The following is a 17,054-nucleotide window of genomic DNA, read 5'->3' as shown; positions in this document are numbered from 1 at the left end:
CATTAAATTTACGAAATGCTTACTTTACCTATTATGTTCTCAGCTCAAAATTAAAATTGCACAATAGACACGTCACAGTGACTATTGGTTAAAGTTGTTATTATGTCATCCAGAACGCAAGTCAGGACGATATATTGTTATAGCTAGACCTATTATTTTGTCCGAACATTTTCTCAGACATGACTTGGATAAACTTATTGAAATTATTTGGGCATACAGCATATATGAGTGAAGGGGAACAAAATTCCATGGTTCCTTAACCCCTGGGGCCTTAGGGGTGGAGCTAAAGCCATCAAAATTAGTGCCATCTCTAAAAATCTTCTTCTTTACTCCTTGACATCAAGCAGTTAAACTGTTGTCATGTTTGTAATAAGCATTAAGTCCTCTACTAAATTATGAAATTCGTGGCTCCTAGATCAGGGACTCTGGTGCTAGGGCGGAGCTATATAGGTCATATATTGAAAGTGCATTATTTCTTTGAAAATCATCTTCTCTGCTTCTGGGTATTAAACAGATTTTCTAAGTATATAGCTACGATGAGCAAGGGTACCTCTTCCAAAATTGCGAATTTCATGTCCCTGGGGTCAGGGGTTATCGTGTTAAGGCAGGGCTCTATTGATTATGTAGCAAAAATGCATTAATTCTTTGAAAGTCTTCTCAGTTCATGCAGTTCCTGGGTATAATTTAACGAGGCCGAGTCTAATTATTTCTACCCTTAATATTTTGATAAATTTTCTTGTATGAATTTTTAATACCATATTAATTGTTTTAAGATAAAATAATCGAATGTTTACCATCCCGATTTCTTAGTGGGGACATCTCAAAAGTTGTCAAATTTTACTATTGGACCCCATGGGAATTTGTTGGAAAAGCGCCAAATTATCACATTTTCCCCATTTTTTTTTTTGTATTTCTGCCCTAGGGATTTCTTTTTCAGTCAAATATATGAAAGTTATTGGTAAAAGTCACCAAATTGTGAAATTTCAAAAAAGTTGACCCTCCAGGTTGGTCTAGGAATTATTACAAAGTTTAATTTTTTTCAATGCCCAATACCTCTAAATATGCCATATTGCGATACACATGTGTATATGACGGCGCAGATGAATTATTTTGATTTAAAAAATAACTATATTTGGATTGCTGGTATGTTTCTTTTAATGTTCTGTCAACAGTTTGAAGTAAAATGTCCATAGACTTCATGATTACTCAAGAGAGTCATGTGTCATTCTTCAGCGTCATGCATTGCTTACAAAACCAGATAGCTGTGATGTCGTTTGAGCTATTTCAGCGTTTATTCCTAATCATTGTCTTGAAAACACATTTTCATACCCATAGACGTTATAAATACTGATAATTTTGTATTAAAATCACAAAAACAAGGGAAAGTATAATGCCATACTTACGACTGCATGAAATTGATAAGCTGCGCAAAGTCATACGCACTAGAATTAGACTAGGCCTCGTTAAACAAACTAATTGTATTTTTCTTAAAATAAGCAGGGATGTCTCTTCCAAAATTTTGAAATCCATGGTCTCAGGCTCGGGGGTTGTGGTGAAAGGGGGGGGGGTCTATTGATTAGATAGTGAAACAGCATAATTTCTTTGAAAAATATTCTTTTCTTTTCCTGGTTATAAAGCTAAGAAACTAAGTGGATAGTTATGATGAGCAAGAGTGCTTCTTCCAGAATTGTGAGTTTCATGGCCCCTGGGTCAGATGTTCAGGTGTATGGGTGGGGCTATATTGATAATAGAGTGAAAATGCATTAATTCTATTAAATAACCCTGTCTGCTCCTTCGTGTTTAGCAGATAAACAAAGTTCTTAGTTATGATGTGCAAGGGTGCTTCTAACAACATTTAAAAACTTGTGGTCCTAGGGTCAGGGGTTCTAGAGTTTTTCGAGGGTGGGTGGGGGGTGGGGGGGTCGAGGAGGGGTGTTTATTAATGATATAGTGAAAATTAGTTCTTTAAAAATCTTCAACTAAATGCATAGTTATGATGATGAGGGTACCTCTTCCAAATTTAACAATTTCATGACCCTTGGTCATGGATTATGGTGGTAGGGCAAGGCTGTGTGAATCTGTAGTGAAAATGCATTAATCTTCTCTGCTCCTGGGAATATCGGAGGCATGCAGTGTAAAAGTTTTAATAAGCAAGAATATTTTTACCAGATTTTTGAACATCTGGACCATTTGGTCAAGTGTTTTGGTTCTAGCCAGGGCTCTATTAATTAGTATTCTATTGAGTTATTCCCATTTACCATTCACTTTTGATAATAAAACACTGTAAAATATGTATTTGAAAGTTAATAGAAGAAGTGAATTATGCAAGACTTTTTTATTAAATAAACTAAAAAGTGCCTTAATAGTTATAAGGAGGGATTCTTCTCATATTTCTTATATTTAAGAATTATCGAAATTTTCAAGAAGACAATATCACTAAGTAATGGTATCAATTAGATTAAATTTGACCGTTTTATTTTAGAAGCAGGTAAGGTCAAGGTCATTATCGTTTTCCTTGACATTAAGAATAAATATTACTGATGCCATTCATGTGGTGCCTACTTCTATTTCAAAAGATAAAATGTTTTTCTTTCTGCATAAAAATATTACCATATAAGGTTTATCAGATGATACTACCAAATTGACATAACTAATATAACTGAAATAGATATTGACAAATCCGAATTTCCTCTATTTTTCTCCAAATTTTTAGGGAATATGAGTTATTATTATATGCTTCTTATATTTAATTTTTTTCTTATTTTCACAAATGGTAAAGTAGTTATATAAAGATACAAAAGGATACAAAAACAAAAAGTTTTGACCGTTTACTTAGACAGAAAAAACACTTTTTACTGATTTTTTTCTGCTCAAACCGTACTTAGACTGAAAGCTTTCAAAAGCTAACAGGATTGTACTTTGCTTGGAAAATTATATCTATTTGATATATATTGAAATTCTATTCCATTATTATTAATTTTAGTTACAATAGAAAATTTTTATAAGTCTTTGATTTTAATTAAAATCATTATTCTGTAGTAATTTCGAGAAACAGAAAAGTTGAAAAGGAGATATTTTCATAAGCCGTTGCTCCGCCAAAAACATAGCCCCTGTTAGATTTCCATCTTAGTTTACCATTTCTATTTAAAATTATACAATTATGAGAAGGAAAGAAAGAGATGACCTTTCAAATCCCTTCCACCTTAATATATAAGACATATAAATAAATATACTTTGAATATTTTATGTAATTATTCAAGGTCACTGGCAGAAAAGTATAAAAAAAAATTCCTGGCTGGAACTTTGAAGTGGAGAATCATCGGAAGATCATACTTGGAACAGAGATTGGTAATTACATAAGGATGTCTCATGACCTTGACCATATCATTTCAGCAAGTTCAAGTTCATTGGTATAAAAAGTGTGGAATTTATAACAGGTTTATAATTTTCTAGAGAAATAGCAGTTCTGTTCACACAAAGCAAACCCTGTTTGGTGTCACATTGACAGCTTTCCACTTGTTAAAATACTTTTCTACATGTTTATGTACATACCGAAGTAAAACATTCATCTCCTATTTAGCCACTTCTAACTAAACGCATACACTACATGAGAATGTTTGCATATTAATATGACTAATAAATGATTATTTTTTTTTTTATTTTTAGACAATTAAAAAAATTGTTTCTTACATATTCCTATGTTTATTTTCAATGTCCTATTGTGGTTCCAGCCTGGCTGGATTTTTGTTTGCTGATAAATTTTATGTAATTTAAACCTTTTTGATCTAAGAGACAGAAATAAAGTATCAAATTGTTTCGGAATAAAGGATTCTGTACAATCAAATACATAGTATTATATAAGAAATCAATATTGTAAAGGACGACAATAATGTAATTTTGCTTAAATCAAAGCTTATAAACAGTTCTTCTATTGCAAATCTGAACAACTGGAGTTTATGAACATTCTTTTTTTCTGTCATTGAAACAGAAAGCATATATAACATTGGCCCAAATTAGAAAGTATGCATTGTCTAATTTTGCTTAACCTTAGTTCTTTTTAAATAGATTCATGAAGAATTGATATATTGATAATTTATTTCATAAAGTTGTATACATAGTATCCTATTTTTAATTATCTAATGTGAATATGGTGATGAGTTAGTAAGTTAAAAGAACATAATATTGGTTATGACGTAATATATTGATATTTTTTATGAATAAAAAATAATGCAAAACAGTAATCAGAATTCGTAATTAAAGATTTATAAGTATCAAACGCCTATCTCGCGAAAATTAAGTATCGGGAAAAACGTGGTGATCTAAAGTAGAAGTTAAAAAAAACTTTTTTATTTCTTCACATGATTTGGACTATAAAACATATTAAAAGCAATCCGTCATCAATTAAGAAGAAATACTGGATGTTTGCAATAAAATTTTACAGTCAGTTATATTAAAGGTAAGGATTTTTAAGCAATGATTTTGATAAAATGTTTGCTCTCTCTCTCTCTTTCTCGCGCGCGCGCGCGCAAACACGCAACCTCCATCACACACAAACATCATCGTACATACAAAACAAATATACACCATAAGGAAGATTTAATCATTTGATTGCTATTATTTTCATGCATAAAGTAGACATATACATGTGTTATATAAGTTATTGACAATTTACAACTTAATATCGAATCAGATTAAAAAAAAAATTCATACATTCTTAAGCTTGATAAAAGTAAAATTAAATATGTACATGTATTTTTTTAATTTAACCACAATCAATCTTGAACAAGGAAATGTGATTCTCATGTAGTCATGTTCTAAGCCTTCACCTAGCTCTGGGGGGTATGAGCTTAATCCTGCGCATGCGGACTGGTTTCCGTAAGACAGGTTTGTCAATGAAAAATACACTGTCAGCTCTGTCCGAAAAAACTGTTCAAACAAAAAGGAAAAAAAACGAAATGAATACACATATCTAAAATTGCCTGTTGTAATTTTTATGAGATATTAAAAAATGGAAATAATATTCAAAAATACATGTTAAGTTATTATTCTTAATGATTTTATCTTTCAACAGGTACCATCAAATAATATAATTTACTCCTTTTTTTAAAAAAAACAAGACTCTGACGTATTTAGGAACAATAACTGACCTTTTGGAGAATCCTTTGTGTTATTCTTAGTTGAATTACTAACATCAGGACTTGTTAGTTCGGAAGCAGTTCCTCTGAGAAGGAAAATGAGTGCAAAAACTTCTAAACAAATAAAATGGTTCATTGTGATAAACTTTATCTCTGTGTAAGAAAAACGAGAGAGACACACGTTTAAGTATGGCCACGTTACATTCTTTGTTTAGTTATTCATCATATAAATCATTAAGATGATTACGTCAACGTGCCAGGACATATATTATCTGTCGTATAGTTCTTTTGTTTAAAAATAAACATGACGGTAACCTAAATTGCTTACAAAATACAACAATTTTGATAAACTTCTACACTCCTAGAGCTTTTGTAAGTGTTTGAATGTTTTGTGTTGTGTGATTAATTTGTATGATTCAAATAAATATCCGAGTTTCTCTTCATATGAAATTTAGACACATTAGAAAGATTCAATCTTTCTCAATTCTTAGGGCAAGACATAACATAAAGAATTCATGTCCATAAAACTAAGACATTCTAAATTATACAGGATTTTTCAGCTCTTCCTGCGCTGCATATGACGGGTTTCAAATATTTATCTCTTCTGAATGATGATAGCTTTAAAAAAAATTTAATCAGGCCACTTTTAACAATAAATCGTGGATCTGAAATTAATACTTCATAATTTAAAAAAAAAAATGAAAGGCGGTTGAGAAAATCTTTTTTAAAAAATGTATAACAACGATAATTATTACTTTTAAACGCAACAGATTGCCTTTATCGCAATTATCATTCCATTCAAACGCAAAAGATTGCGTTTAATTGCATTATTCATTGTGTATGAACGCAAAAGTTAACGATTAAAGGCAATAATATTGTTGCGTTTACAGGCAATAATTATACTGTTTAAACTCAATAATTTTGTAGTTATGAAATTTTATAATTTACTAGGATTAGACAAATTAGACTTTTTTTTAGTTATTTAATATATTGTTTTATTATGGAAGCGTAGAGTGTTTCAGTGGTTTTTTAAAGCTTATGGACACTACATTTGGAGTCTACCTTATAAATCTGATGATATTGTAAGCGTGACTGATTTATTTTTCGTATGTTTTTATATTTAATGAATGCCAATATTGGTTCAATGATTAATGATCTTGTAATTCTCTCTACTTTGCAAAATTTTCCAGTGTTAAGTAAAATTGGAGTAAAAGAATGACATCTTCAACCGGACATGTTTAACACTTAAAAGAACCCAACACTCTGAATGAAGCATTTGATCAATTGACTACAAAAATGATTGAGTTGTATAATAGCAAAAGTCATGTTAGTAGTACGTAGGAAGGTCTGCCTCATCAGGGGCCACCTATGCACACAGCAATCAATTTCTTTGAAGTTTGTATTTGATTTTAATTTTGATCTTATGATTCTATATCTATGTTCTTATATTAACTGTTTACAGTTATAGGGAGGGTTCTGAATATGTCTTAAGGCTTCATCATCTGGTATTAAATTCCAACATTTCATTAGTCGTTTTCTGAACCCCTTTATACATGGCTTAAACTTGGTGACCACAAGGAAGGGGATAACTAGTTTTAAACCATTTTATTTCTTAATTTGTTTTTTGTAGTTTAATTCTATTTGATTAGTGCGTAAAAATAATTTCAAATAAAAGAATATAACAAGAAGAAAACATGGTATATAATATGTAAGCATTTATCAGAAGCTTCATTGTTTACAACCTTAGTTTTTTTCTCTTGTATAAATTCACAGTAAGAGAGCCATCTTCTCCGAGAAATTTTGCTCAGAAGTATCTGATGATGTGCAGTAAGCAACATGCAATTTCTTGAAAAGTTATACGAGTGAGAAATAAAAACAAATCATTTTTGCATGACTCCTTTTTATCCCGATGGTATAATACTTAAAATTAATGCACGTATTACCCAAAAAATATTGCATTTAGATGCAAATGTGATAACGTTTCATTACAATGATTTTGGTGTTATAAAGCAAAACTATTGCGAGTAAACTTTAAAAAATTCGTTAAAACGCAAGAGTAAATTACGTTTTAATGCAAAGATATTATTGCGTTTATACGCAATGAATTATTGCACCCTTATCTCCTGCATACGCGGTTTATATCTCTCAGTTGATCCGATACGCCAGAGCATGCTCTACGTAAACAATTTCTAAGACGAGGTAAATTATTGACAAACAAGTTGATGAAACAAAAATATCAACAGTCTCGTTTAAAGTCATCATTTTGTAAGTTCTATGGTCGGTACAATGACCTTGTCAGCAAATACAATCTATCATTAAGACAAATGCTGACTGACTTTAAACATACTAATTGTTAGGCCATTATTTACACACTGAATTGTCGACGGATTTCTCCGTTATTTCCCGATCATGCAAGGAGCACACGGCAGGTGTGACCGGTTGGCAGGGGATACTCACTCCTTAATGGCACCTGATCCCATATCTGATGTCTTAGAGGTCCGTGTTTTCTCTGCTCCTATTTTGTAATGTTTAACGGATTTTTAAGCTCAATACTGTTCGTTATCTCCACATATTTCATTCATGGCAATAGTTTTTGCATTAAAGCACAAACTGCTGTTGAAACGAAAACTTTTGCCTTTTAAAGAAACCTTTTGCGTTTAAACGCAAAATATTTTGCGCTTTAACATAATGAATATTGTTGATTTTACAAGGGAACACAAAAATTATCATGGCATTCAATTTGGATACAGAGATGATTATATAAAACAATCAAAAACACATGTACACCTAGGAATACAATTTCAGGAAGATGGTTCTTGGAATAATCAGTTATCAAGTATAAACGAAAAGGCATGTAAAATATTGAATATAAGGTTAGTGAAACATTGTATCGATACAAATTCACTTATAAAAATTCATATTGCTTTCATAAGACTGATTATAGAATATGCAGACATTGTGTGGGATAATTGTACCTAAAGTAAAGCAGAATTGCATAAAAAGTTCAGATAGAAGTTGCCAGAATTATTACTTGGCTTAGAGTTAATTCTTCCAGATCTACTTTGTATGGTTAACTTGGATGGGAACCATTATATCCTAGAAGAGAAAAACACAAACTTTAATTGATTGTATAAAATAATTACCTGATTATTTGTATAAATTTATTCAACCCTTTTTCCAGTTCAACATGCATACAACCCAAGGTCTGGATCTAGAATCTTGTGTATGCCAATCTGTAAAACAATGCCTTACTATAATAGTTTTATTCCCTCGGCTATAAAACTTTGGAACTTAGTGAGGATGTCAAAAACTCTCTTTTATTATATATCTTTTAAGCAAAACTTAAAAGTTGAGGAGCAGCCAATAAACCATGTAGGTACTTTAACTATGGTAATAGAAAAGAGAATATCTTACATTGTCAGTTGCAAAACAATGCTAGCAATCTAAATGCACATTTCAAAAATCATTTTTGATCAGATGTTCAATCATGTCAAAAATGTGGATTTTAAACTGAGGATACTAGACATTACACAATCAAATGTCCATCAAATACTGTTGAAAGAAATTTACTTGTAAAATAAAATTAAATGATATTAATGTTGTTTTTTGAACTCGACCCTCTGTTTAGAGGAAAATGTCAATATTTCTATCAAACAAACTATAAAATATTTTCATATGTACATGAATTTATTAAATCTATAAGAGACTAAATTAAGTATACTGTAATATTAAATACTCAGTAAAAATACAATTTTACAATATTTATATTAAACAATGTTATATATACAATATATTGAACAATAAGTAAATTAATTATATATAATTAGGGGGTCATCAACTTTTTTATGCAATACTGATGAATAATACTTGATTGTGAATTTTTATTTTTGATTATCAGCATTTTTTTTATAAAGTATACAAGTATTATTGATACTTATTGTCTTTATCTTGACTTATTAAACAAGGAAAAGATATGCATAGGCTTTGCCTGTTTCCCAATCCTAATGAATTCTTCAATAAAATTGTTTAAATTATTGAATATTACGGTTAATCGCAATATTATGCTTTTAAAAGCGATAATTATTGCAATTTAACACAATCTGTTGTGTTGAAACGCAATAATTATTTCGTATAAATGCAATCAAAAATACATGTACTTCTTCCTCTGAACTGGCCTCAACGGGCTATTTCCATATAAGACTTACTAGATATAATTGAAAGTTTCGGAACAGAACAGTGTTCTAGTTTATAGTATACCTATCTTGCACATTTTGTACTCAGTTGCTGCAGGGTGTAAATGTTAACAATATTGCACTTAACTGCTTATCTTACAGTGTTAGTCAAGGAAATATATAAAAACATATACATATAATTGAAATTATCTTTTCAACTCCTGACTCCATTATTCTTTCGGTCACTTACATATACATGTACGAAAAAGGAGGTATGTTTTTCGATGTATGATATCGTGTTTTTTTTTTAATAAGGAACGATAATTATTATGGCATAGAAATAGGATTTGGGAAAAGTCAGAATTCTATAGGATGAGACCTTAGAAAATTGTTCACTCATATGGAGACGCCATCACCTGCCGGTGGAGAGCGGCACTCAGGGCCTTTGAGCACTGGGGGATCTTTTTCGTGCCAGCAGCTACTGCGACACGGGACTTTGGTTTATACGGTCTCATCCGAAGGACCGGTCTCCACGTCCCACATTGGGATTCGAACACGCGAAATAAGGAAAAACTACTCTAGAGCGAACGCTCTAACCATTAATGGGCAACACTTCAGTAAACTGGGACAGGGCATTTGGGAAGGATTGAGATTTGTTTGAGGAAAAACTGTATCTTTTTTCAAGGGGAAACAATAAGGTAATTGTATAACAAATGTTATATAAAAAGCTTTGAAAGACCATCTTTTTTCAAGGGGAAACAATAAGGTAATTGTATAACAAATGTTATATAAAAAGCTTTGAAAGACCATCTTTTTTCAAGGGGAAACAATAAGGTAATTGTATAACAAATGTTATATAAAAAGCTTTGAAAGACCATCGGGGTCAGAAGTAACAAATGATAGCTGCACTGTAATTCCAAAGTACTTTATCGTTTTTCGGTCATTATTGTAGACTTAAGCATAGAACAGACAATTCATTGCAATGTGAAAAAGTTACATGTAAGTACTTTAGCCTTTTAAATGATTATTCCACTTTTGTCTTTCAATTTTAATGCATTGCATAAAATCTTCAAAAGGAAAAAGATAACGGTAGAACAAATTCTTATACATTTTGTAAAATGAGTTAAAATTTGTTAAAATTTTAAAAAAAATCAATACAATAAATACGGACCAGATTTTCTGAATCTGGAAAAAAAAAACACTTTCGAAGTAGATTGTAGCTATCATTTGTTGCTTCTGACCCCGAAAGTAAACCCTGTAAACCTCTGAAAATACGAGATACTGCACAGTGTATGGGCGGCGGAAATGGCAAAAAATACCATATTCAAGAAGACGAACAATTTTTCTTATTTCAATGACCATGAAAACTTAACAAATGACATTAAATGCATCATTTCGCAAAACAATTTTTTTATACATGAAAGCAAAATTTACGATCCAGTATGCAACAAACATAGATAACGTTTATCTTTGCAAAACTAACGATAGATAAAATCACGACGAACGATTAAATTCACAACAATTGATTAAAAATAAAAAAGGCTGGTTTTCTTTCATATGGTATTTTTGCCCTTTTCGTCACCCATATACAATGCAGACAGTGTATATAAACAGTATTTAACTATTTATTACATAAACAATATTCAATATAGCATTTTGAAATACTTAATTGATATAATTTATGGCAACATTGCAAAATATTCTTTAGGAAAATGACGTAAGTGCGATCATGGAGAGAATAAAATATATTCTCTCAATAGTTAACCTAAAACCTAAATCTTGAAAAAATACATTTCACTGACGAAAAATTGTTTAGACACTCGTAAAATTATATACACATTGTACAAGAATAAATACATTCAACCTCATTATCGCGATTCCGATGTGACCCAGAAAAAACATTGACATATCCGATGATTCGAGATACCAAGATTAACTGAAAAAAGTGTATTCAATATTTAATTAATTTTCAACATAGGGTATCAGCCATTTACACCCAGAAAAAATGCACATAGACAACGGAAATGTTTATTAATAGAAGTCACAGAAAATAAAGAATATTATATATATTTTTATTAAAATGAAATTTATAAAATGAATTAAATTCATTATTCATCCATTTAAAGTAAGGCTGCTCAATTTTATTTGATCAATGTCATAAAAAAATAACTTTGAAAATGTACCGTACCGATCAACATATTACCCATTTAATATTTTTTTTAATTTTACAATCTGACATAACGGGGTTACCCTTCTGATACCCTTCCCCACACCCCCTCCTCCCTATTAACCTGGGTATTAGATATCTCATCATATTAATTTAAACTACGAGGGGTTGAAATCACGTAATGTTTGGTCGTTATTGTTGAAAATACGCTTAAAACGAGGAGGTTGTTTAAAAATTCTTAAATTCTTCCGTTCTTGATATTGGAATGCAGAAATGTGATCGCCAATAGAAGGAAGGAAAGATGTTCTAGATTTTAACATAATCATAAGTCGTCATGATTTTCTTTAATTTATTTTAAATTTTTGCAAATTGTAATCATCAAAACATTGAGTACCAATCTTATAAAATGAATTTGAGAAAGAAAAAAATGAAAGATAGAAAAAAATCTGCACTTACTAGGAAATAAATACCTACAATTACCAGATAATTATCAACATCTGCCAGGTCAGGTGTCTGAATTCCAAAAATTCAAATCTACGCAAGTGCATTTGCAGTTTCATTCTAACGTAATCTGATCTTGCTAACATGGTAATAATTTTACAGAAAGAGTAAAAATATTGCTAGAGGCAAGTTCATAACTCACCTTTGCCCCCCAAAATAAAGATCATTATAAACTGCTGGAGTCTATGATTGTTGTAGCCTTCTAGAAAACAGGGGCTAGTGTCAAATGAAATGATCAGAATGGCCGGGTTGAACTTATTATATTTTTTTTAGTTAACTTGAAATAAAAGACATCACAGAGTCTGACACATCTGTTTCATATTTGGATATTTTACTGGAAAAAGACATTAATGGTAGCCTAACCATAAAACTTTTAGATAATCGTGATGACTTCAACTTTTCTATCGTCAACTTTCCTTACTTATGTAGCAATATACCCTTATCACCCGCATATGGGGTTTATGTATCCCAGTTGAGCATGCTCTACGTACGATTAATTTTTACAACGAGACACGCTATTAACCAACAAGTTGATGAAACAACTATATAAACAGCCTCGTTTTAAGTCATCGTTTTGCAAGTTCTATGGTCCATAGAATGACCTTATCAGCAAATTCAATCTTTCATTAGGTCAAATACTAATTGTTAGGCTATTATTTACACACTGATATTTCTGCGGACTTTCCGTTTACTAGATCATGACAAGAAGCACACGGCGGTTGTGACCTGTCGACAGGGGATGTTTACTCCTCTATGGCACCTGACCCAGCCTCTGATGTTTTTGGAGGTCCTTGTTTGCTCTGCTCCCGATTTGACTTGTTTAAATAGACTATGAGCTAAAATACTGTTCGTTTTCTCCATAAAGGTACAAAATAGTCTGGATCGATATACGAGGACATTGCCATCCTGAAAGATGTCATTTCCATCAGGAAAATGTCGAGCAATACTAGGACACTTGTTGTTTTCTAATATACATGTATCTGTGTCATTTTCATAGTTAATATTTCCAGCAACACTTTTCCTGCACCTTTGTATTATATCGATCCCCTAATCATAGTAGATAGATTAGTCATCGATGGCACAGACAAGGAAAGGTTATCGACTTGCTATGTCTTTCCTACACCTGGTATATTATTTCCATAAAGCAACTGGAAATCGTCCCTGAATGTCCAGATTTTCAGGCGATAATTCACAATTCTCTAGTTTCTTTCACCATTTTAGTAGTTTTAGCTTTAACTGGTCAAAAACTAAAAGATATTATGAAAGAACGTATATCGGTTGTACTTCATTTGTCTGTCCTCTCATCTGTCTGACTGTCTGTTATATGTATTTTTTAAAAATTCCATTCTTCCTACAATCTCATACCTATTTCAATGAAAAAAAGACAAATAAAAAACAAAATTTTGTGTATTGATTTTTATCTCAACGAACTGTTATCATGACTTCTAAAAACTTAAAATTTGAATGTCATTTACAATCAACTCCTACAATTTAGTGATTTCATAGAGCCATCCCACAGAAGTAGACTACAGTAAGATATTGGGTTTTAATTTAGATAAATAGTACTGCTGTGTTTACTATAAGTTAGATGATAATGGAATTATTTCAAATCGTTTCTCATACTACTGCTTTTGGGCTGAATTTCATAAGACCTGGAAAACAATTGACCAATGATCATAATTCTATCTATTGAGGTTACCATAACTAGAGTTTTGTCAAAGACCTCTTGTTTTCTTTGTTTAAAATAAAAGAATAATCTTTTCTCTTATTCTCATCATTTATATATTTCATCTTAAGTCCTCTAGAAACCATTTGGCACTTGTCTCCGAAAAGATGGACTTCGAAGCGCACAATGAAATGGTTTTTTAATTGATGCCTATTTTCTACCCTGAAGGAATCTTCAAGCAATTTTATAAACTTGATCCAAACAATCTCCAAATTTTTAATTTTTTTTTCTGTTTTATAAAATTCAAAAATCTTGTTTCAATTGGCAACCGGTATTTTCTCTTTTTCTGTGGTGCCAATTTTTACACAGTACTGAATAAATTCAAGATATAGCAATAAATTATACATACTGATATCACTAACAATTCGTTACGTTTATACTTTTAAATGTCCGAATATGTTCTCAGAAAATAACACAATCAAAATCAGCCTGATAAGTTTTTACTCCATTGTATTCATATCTGTGTTAGCAATGCTTTTGTCCAATAACCCTATCTTTATAATAAAGATCCAGAAATACATGTATTCAGTAGTGGACAGTGCAAGCGCATTAATTCTTACAAGCTAAGCAGTGCATTCCGACACTTATATCCCTTAATTTTCATCGTCTAAGAATCGTCATCACGGGAAAATAATTATTCACTTTTTTTTTTAGCAAAATTCTAATTTAACACGTACACGTATACAGAAATATTAATTTATTTATGAGTGTATAAGTGAATATAATTTATTCAATGTACTATTTGTGAAAAAACTTCGAATCAGTAGTAATATTTATCTGTCATTGAGTAAGTTTACATTATTTGGTTGAATAAAGCACATTTTTCAGGCTGAATATAACTTTGAGGAATGATGAAAACCATGCAGTACTTTGCATTTTTTCCTGTAGTGTTTTAGTTTTCACATTAAATTTTAGTTATGTAGGGTAAAATTTTATATGGGTGCTCTTAACAATAACATATATACAGAGGAATTGTGATTTAGATGATTGATGATAGGAATTTCCCTTATCAGCATAAAAAATGAATTAATAACATTAATGGAAACAAGTTGCTAGACATGGTTGCAAATTGCAGGTGAGGCATTGATAAAAATATCAAAAAAATTACTACCAAAAGTTCATGTTAAGATCATTTCGTACGTTAACATTATTATATAATAGTGTATGTACGTTTTATTGTAAGCTACTACCATCTTCCACACCCCATACCCACAGTAAGCATGAAAAGAACTATTATCAAGAAAGAACACAATTTGTATATATGAACATCTTCAAGAAAAAATGGATTGATATGTTATATCCTATATCATGCAACGTTTTTATAAATGCATTTTGAAACATGAAAAGGTAGAAAATTTGAGCTGATGCTATTTTAATATGTCTAACGCCAGACAAAGGTTTGGCTGTAGTCAGATTAGGATAGGCCCTGCAAAACATAGTGTACCAAGGAAATCATGTGTCACTTGCAAAAGCAATATATTGATTTATTATACCTCTGTGAATTTTTTCTATATAAAAATATGACGAATAAACATGCTATTTTCTCCAAACGGCCCCTACCGTGGAATAGTTTTTGTGCTTTTTGCCCATGGTGAAATAGTCATTAAACTATTCACCGGCAGCATTCTGTTTCCCTCGCTTTTTATCTCGGAACTCTTCTTGTTTTATCCAGATTGTGACGTAACACAAGTAAAGACTGCTTCGGTATAATAAAACACCTATTTACTGACTATTTGGACAATAGCATGTTTATCGTCCCCCTCGACAGCAACTATTTCCCTCGGCTGCGCCTCGGGAAATAGTTGCTGTCTTGGGGAACAATAAACTTGCTATTGTCCTCATAGCCAGTAAATAGGTGTATATTATAATATAGAGAATATTTTCTACTCTATGCTTCCAGCTATACATGATCTAAAATAAATTATCTTTCAGGAACTAAATTGTGTTAAACATAATCCCATTAGATAGATTAGATATAATGAAAGTAAAGCAAACATTGCTCTTAAAATGAACGATATCGATGTAGGAGGTATTGCTTTCCTTACGTTATTGATGGTATTTTTATTTTGTCGAATTTATGTGAAAGACAAGTAAATAATATATCGATGTTAGAAATAACGTAATCGTGTTTGATATAAATGTGAAAGGTGAAGATAACGAACAGTGATCAATCTTATTAATCCAGTAAACAAAACAACCGTGAAAAGGGCAAAAACACGGACCTCTGGAAATACCAGATGTGGGATCAGGTGCCTAGGAGGAGTAAGCATCCTCTTTAGACCGGTCACACCCACCATGAGCCCTATGTTTTGACAAGCAGGTAAAATAGATCTTTAACAAGACAATAACAGTATTTATTTCATTAGGAACAACATTTTGAACTTGGTATTCAATCTTCGTGGGAAGGGTCTACTATCTATAAAATCAGACAATGTATTTTGAATATGTTAAGAGTTATTACTGTGAAAATATACGAAAAAGAACAAGGAAAAAACTTTTTGGTGATAACTATTTTAATAAAATTGAATTTCAGTTACATTCCTTTTTTCCCTTTTGCTAAGATAAACAGAGTAACATACTGAACTCTGATATAACCAAGATTAAGAGGATAAAAGGAAAAAAAAATGGATGATGAAAAAGAAGGGGATGAAGAAAAGAAAGCATCGCTACAAGCGTAGTACATGGTATTGATATTTCAACAGTAAAATTCTCCCTCAAAGTTAGCTGGATATGTTTTTATTATTTTCAATTAATATTTAACTGCTACCATGTTATCATCTGTACTTTATTGTGATATTAAACTACAACGTTTTTAAAATGTCATATGGCTTCTGCGCAACTGTAAATCTTAATAATTTCTTTTTATTTCTTAGGCATAATACATGTATAGTTTTCTTACAAAAAACTGCCTACTGTCATGTTGTAAATTTTGAATTTACCGGGTGGCATAAATCCAAAATTTACAACATGACAAGTTGTCATGTTGTAAATTTTGTATTTACTGCCACCCGGTAAATTCAAAATTTACAACATGACACTGCTTCCAGGTCGAAATGGACAAAATCTAGAATACAGGCAAGTAAGAAAGGGAAAAGGTGGTCCTTTTTTGTGTTAATTATCACTACAAAAGGTCAAGTGTCAACGTAAATTTTCATCTCAGTAGCAGTAACAATAAAGCACAATATTAAACTTTCCAGATAATTTTATTGGTATTTCTCTTCATATGGGGTTTAAAATTGATTGTTGTATGTTTTTAAAAAAATAATTATTGAAATACTTATTAATAAGTAATTAGTCTCTGTTTTTCCTTTGTAGATAACCCAGATGCAGGTTATTTGCAATCAATAAAAGGG

General features: G+C 31.2%; 1 long non-coding RNA gene across 1 annotated transcript; it reads right to left on the bottom strand.

Annotated features, from left to right (window-relative positions):
- Positions 1-4,581: 4,581 nt before the first annotated feature.
- Positions 4,582-5,300, bottom strand: LOC133194715 (uncharacterized). The gene is made up of 2 exons (XR_009722166.1): positions 5,148-5,300; positions 4,582-4,926 (listed from the first exon to the last, which is right to left on the bottom strand). It is a non-coding gene; the product is annotated as an uncharacterized LOC133194715 (long non-coding RNA).
- Positions 5,301-17,054: the final 11,754 nt, after the last annotated feature.

Source organism: Saccostrea echinata, unplaced genomic scaffold, assembly GCF_033153115.1.
Source record: "Saccostrea echinata isolate AGI-Se365-2 ecotype Australia unplaced genomic scaffold, CSIRO_AGI_Sech_v1 ptg000029l, whole genome shotgun sequence".
Classification (NCBI taxonomy): Eukaryota; Metazoa; Mollusca; class Bivalvia; order Ostreida; family Ostreidae; genus Saccostrea; species Saccostrea echinata.
This window is presented reverse-complemented; position numbering and strand designations above follow the sequence as displayed.